Source organism: Gymnoscopelus microlampas, assembly GCF_963454915.1.
Source record: "Gymnoscopelus microlampas genome assembly, chromosome: 7".
Taxonomy (NCBI): Eukaryota; Metazoa; Chordata; class Actinopteri; order Myctophiformes; family Myctophidae; genus Gymnoscopelus; species Gymnoscopelus microlampas.
In genome coordinates, this window is record NC_139944.1 from 16,377,329 (window position 1) to 16,383,291 (window position 5,963).

At 40.4% G+C, this 5,963-nt stretch overlaps 1 pseudogene across 1 annotated transcript in view; it reads right to left on the minus strand.

The window, feature by feature from the left end:
- Nucleotides 1-2,454: 2,454 nt before the first annotated feature.
- LOC311048866 (P2Y purinoceptor 13-like) overlaps nt 2,455-5,963 on the minus strand; it is a 6,233-nt pseudogene continuing 2,724 nt past the window's right edge. The window contains exons 3-4 of the transcript XR_014602884.1: nt 5,935-5,963; nt 2,455-5,209 (exon numbers count right to left, since the gene is read on the minus strand). The exon at nt 5,935-5,963 is cut by the window's right edge and continues 364 nt beyond it. The product of XR_014602884.1 is annotated as a P2Y purinoceptor 13-like (transcript). The remainder of the gene's footprint in view (nt 5,210-5,934) is intronic.

Genomic DNA, 5,963 nt, shown 5'->3' on the forward strand with positions numbered 1-5,963 from the left:
GAAAAAGTCTTGTCAAATGATTAGTGGTTTGTCAAAGTGTCTTTCCAAGTTCCCCTTCTTTGCCACCACTGTTGCGTTGCTGATGAGCCAAATTCATACTTACCGATTACCAGCACTGGATCTGGTTTCATTTACAGTAGCTGAGATCAGTTCCTTGTTTCAGAAAGTGTCTTTCCAACTTCCTCTTCGCCTTTGTGGTGCAGTTGCTGATGAGACAAATGTATTTTCCATTTGACAGGACGAAAACAACATTTTCTTCCTATGCTGCAAGGACATTGTACTGTATGGGTTTTGTCTATTGGCCTCTCTTCCTGCACTCAATCTCAATATCGGCTCATTAATTTTGTAGCTGACAAATAGACTATACTACGCATCGTACGCTACTAAACATGTAACTGACACCTGGACGACTCTTAAAGGTGACTCTCCACCTTTAGCCATTGCCAGGGCAATTTATATGCTAATTTGCACTGGTCACTCCACTGATCATCACATGCCTCCATCTTAATGTTTTGCTACTCAGTCCTGATGAGTTCCATAATACAAACAAACATGTTTGGTGAATCATGAGCAAGTGCAATACATCTAAGTGCAATGCATTTACATTTAAGAGCAAGTGCAATATTAAGTGTTATTATGTTAAGAGAGCAAAATAGAGAAGTGCAATATAATGTGATGTTTGATTAGATGTTTTACAACCTGCTATGTGTCTTCCAGTGTAATTGGGCTGGACCATTGTCAGGATGGCAGAGGGGGTTTGTGGTATTTGGAATTGCTGAGGATATTGTTTTATGTTGTAGTAGTGTGAAGAACAAACCATTACTTACCTGTAGTTCATGGATATTTCTAATATAATTGTATGAGGGTTAAAGGTATATGTAGCCTACTTATTTATTTGTATGTATGTTTCTTTAATATACCCCTTGACATGGTGGAGTCCAGACTAATTACCTCCAGCTGAGTATAAAACGCTGCCAGTGAACATGCAGACTTGGTGGTAGGACATGGTGAGAGAGCTGGACACCACCATGTCACCTGTTGGAGCGCCTGCCTGTTTGTCCATTTTTTACATATATTGTCATTGTTGTATTTTGTTGTGGTGAATAAATACACCTTTTGGTTGCACCGTAACAGCGCCTCTGCTAATTCCAGCCTTGAATTGGGCCATTCTCACAAATACCTTGTGTCAATTATGTTTGTAGAGATCCATGGCACCTATATCTGTTCAAATAGACACATGAACTTATTTGTCGCTGTTGTGTGGAAACCTTGCATCTACAAAACTGTTCCTTTTTATCATCAAAATAACAAATACAAAAAATATAATTGCCGATCTTTAAGCTCACACGCAATAAAAATGGGGAATGGCTTCAAAGTGTGTAATTGTCCTTTTTTCTCTAATAGAAAACGATAGGATTTTACATTCAGATCCCCTGTTTTGAGGCAAAATAATTTGGGCATATTTATCCAAATGACTAAAATGGAGAGTCTATCTAAAATGTCTGTAAAATCATGTCCACACACAGCCCTCTGCCACAGTTTCACTCTCAAAGGGCTTTACAGAACCTCATAAAAAACAAACGGCGTGACTCATTGCCGTGGGAACATACTTCAAGCAGGGGGTGCTGAGCTGGTGGTGGTGGCAGAGGGTTATGGCCCTTAAATAAATAAATATGCTTTGATGAACATCCAATTTTAGTCTACGAAAGGAATGGTATTCATGCAAGAAAACAAACTACACACAACAGCAGCTGGCCACTGGCTCAGAGCCATTTACACAATGAACACTGATGATAAAACAGTGATCACCACAGTTACTGGACAACTCCAGTCACTGGACAACTGCAGATTCAACCAACTTTCATTTTCCTCAGGTCCTCGGCGATATACAGTACACACCAAGTTTGAAGTCAATAATCACTCACACAGGCACTCACATACACAGGCACACACACACACATTTAAAAAAAGAAATGCTGAGAGTAAACTTCCCCCTTGCAGTTTCATTAGAAGCCACATACTGTATAGCATTGGTTCTCAAAGTAAGGGGGGGCTACCAGGGGGGATTATAAATTGGTTATTCAAAAATATGTTATTTTTTAATCTTTTGGAAAGATATCGAAAATATTGGGATCATTTTGAATAATTTTGATAATGTTTTTACACAAATCTTCTTTGCTGGGGGTCCCTGGCAAAATATTTTCAGATGGGGGTCCACGGCCACATATATATCCTTTTGGGGGTCCTTGACATGAAAAAAAATTGAGAACCACTGCTGTACAGTACATCCTTTCTCACCGCTGATCTGGCCTTGTCACAACATAGAATAGACCCTGCCGTAATTCACACTGCAATGTCAGACTTTTCAGTGCATATACAGTAAAAGTTGAAGAGCATACTATTTTAACAGATGTAAAGCATTTTAAATTAATTTAAACTTTATTTCATCCTCATTGACTCAAACAACAAAAACGACACCTGTCCCAACAGTATGGAGACTATTAGATTGTACAGTAATGTTTTGTTTGCACAAAAGCTCTGGCCATAAGCAGTGTCTGTCCGTCGGAAGCCAACGCTTCCTGTACAGTCTGTTATCATTTGGCCCATAGTCACATTTTAACTTGACTGGAGAAATGATGTCTGTGTCAAGTTGTTTCCCTTTCTGCTGAAGTGTTACGGAGGGGAAGTTGAGTTGGTGAGAGATTAGGGAGAAGGAAGAGCAGAGCGATAGTAAGCAGGGCTGAGGAAATGTGTTGGACAGCTGCTCACACAGTAATGTACTACTGTATCAAAAAAAACTTTTTTTAAATAATGTTATACGTAATTACTATGTCCCGTCACACTAGTGATGGAGCTCAAGTACTGTACTTACTGTAAGTACAATTTAAGGTACTTTAACTTGAGTATGTTTTAATACTATAATAATTTAATTTAATAATTCTATTCCACTTTTAATCTCAGAGGTAAATATTGTACTTTTTACTCCACTACAATTATTCGACAGCTTTAGTTACTACTTACTTTGCAGATTGAGATTATTAATACAAAAAATACATTAACTGATAAATTATGATATATTAAGTAACCCAGCAGCACATAAAGTACAGTATAAAATCAACCATACAGTTACCAGCTGCAACATTTAAGTGAGCAACACATTAATGCATTAATTATAATCCAGTAATATGATTGTGAAAATGGGCCATTCTGCATGATGGGTAATTTGTGTATTTGTGGTATTGCTTCTTTTACTTAAGTAAAAAAAAACCTGGGTACTTCTTCCACCACTGCATGGCATCGTCATGTAGAGAAACACTATTTAAGCAGAGGAGAGCTTTCTGGCACAACTTCACCTACTGTATACTTCTAAGGTGCATGGAGAGGGGGGGAAAGAGACTCAGCAACACTACTTGTGCGTCGTACAATCCTCAGTGTTAAAGAACCACTTCACCCATTTTCAAACTATCTTCACATATCACATCATTATAAACTGACACCCTTTCCGTCTACTCACTCTGTGTCTCAGAGGAGGACTGTCGACACAGTCCAGAAACCTGCCTATTAGTGACATCATCAATTGGGATTCAAAGCAAATAGAAACTACAGATGTTCTCTTCCTGCGAAGTTAGCGTGCTGAAACAGAAGCTATTGTTTTTGCATTAATACAAAAAAAATATATATATAAAGTTTGAAATATTGTTTGAAATTGCCAAACCTGCCTACCAACAAAGTCACTGGTAGGCGGATTTTTGAACTGTCCCACAGCCCTCCTCTGAGACACAGACCTAATAGACAAAAATAGTGTCATCTTTTAATAAGCATTAGTGTGGAGAAATAATACATGAAGATACATTGAAAATGGGTGAAGTGGTCCTTTCATTTAACTCTGAGAATGTACAATGTTTGCAATTCCACAATTGTAGAATTAACAGAAACATCAACAGTGAGAATTTTACTGTGTAGTTTAAATAACTTTATTTTTAGACCAGCATGCTTGGCTTGTGGCCTACATCAGGGTAATCGTGAAACACATTACAAACAACATGTAAATAGGGTAGGAATGAAGCATTAACATCTTCTAAAACGTATATGAAACTGAATATGACAGGCATCCAATTATAAGATAATTGGACCACTCCTAACACTGACAAGAGTTCATGGCCCAAATATGTTGTCACTCATGTCCCTTACACCTATGCCTCTGCAAGTCTGGGAAAAAAGATGGGCCTGAAGCCACAACCCAGCTTTGTATAATGCCTCATTGGCTGATATGTATTATGTTTGTAATGTGTTTAATCAAGACCCTGATGAAGACCACAAGTCAAAATGTGTTGGTCTAACAATAAAGATCTGTTATATCGTCGCTGTAGGGCAGAAACCTCCATCTCCATATTTTAATGTTTTGTGTTTTTTCGTAAATGAATGCCCTACTTGATCATGCAGCATCACACAAAAGCATTAAAAGTAGCAGATCCACAAGCTCGAAACGTGGTGAGCTTGTGGAATTTTACTTTTGAATCCTGAAAAGTGTTTTGGACATATGAGGTTTCCACCTGACAGAGACGATACTACAAATGTTGCTGGAGTTTTGACCTCTCCCGAAGAAACACAACAATGTCACTTTTCAGATACAGATACAGACACAGACAGTGACTTATCTCCCCCCAGTACAAGACAGCTTGCAGCTATGAACTGAATCCAATTTCTTGGGTTTCTTATATCGACTGGGTTAAGAAGGTGTGTCACTGTATGGCATCCTGTTACCGTGGACTATCTGTGACATTTCTAGCTGCGTGGCCGTGGAAGTTGCAGTGGGAGACTCCATGGGGCCTTGTGGGAGGGGCTTGCGGCTGAACGTGGCCGTCAGTCGTCTCCGGAACACCTTGCAGAGGAACACGTAGATGAGCGGGTCCAGACACACGTTGGTGGCCGACAGCCACAGGGTGGTCTCCTTTGCGATGTAGAGTGCGTTCTCCGCTCGGCAGTGGTTGTCGCTGTTGCGGGTTTGGGTCAGCGTGTAGGGAACGCGGGCAAAGTGGAAGGGGGCGAAGCAGATGAAAAACACCGCCACCACCACGAAGACCTTTGCTTTGGTCCTGCGACTGGCCGCTTTGGAGCTGCTCCTGGAGGCTTTGTATGACTCGTACACCTTCCTGCTGATGAAGGTGTAGCAGACCGCCATGAGAGCCAGCGTGCCCCAGAACACCACCTGGACACAATGCATCAATAGAAAGCAGTAACAAAAGCATTCACGTCACTGAGATGCCAAGTTTGTTTGGAACCTTGTTCTACTTCCACACTCACTGACTCACTGCATTCACCTCTGGTTAGTTGAGAGGAATACAACAACACTCGGTACAACAACCTAGTCGGACCCGGTCAAATCCGGCGACCTCGGAATGGTCGGACCCGGCCGGACCCACCAGGTATTTCTGGCCACCAGAACCGACACAGCAACGTTTGATGTCTCGGGAGTACCGAGACATGGGGGGGGATGACATACGATTCCGTTCCTGTCGTAACTCGATAGGAACAGAAAGGGTCCAACTAGGTTCCTGTATACCGAGCATTCCGGTTACCGTTGAGAGCAGTGGTGCACAAACTGTGGGGCGGGAACCAAACATGGGTCACGGGAGATATGTGATGGAAAATGGAATTGTGTACTGCAACAATATAATTTAACTTACATTTTTATTTAGAATAGAATAACCCTGCAATTATATGACAGCAATTTGTTTTTTAATAGATTTTCAATTATTATTATTTCTATTATTATAGATATTGAACCAATGAAAACTACTAACAAGAGGCTTGTGACTAAATAATAACTACATTGGATCCATTGAAACACAGGTTATTTTTTTCCATTTCCTGAAAAGTAACAGTTTTGGACGTACACGTTTCCCACCTCAAAACGAAAGAAAATGACGTTACCTGACAGAAGTAGTTGAATCCTTCATGCC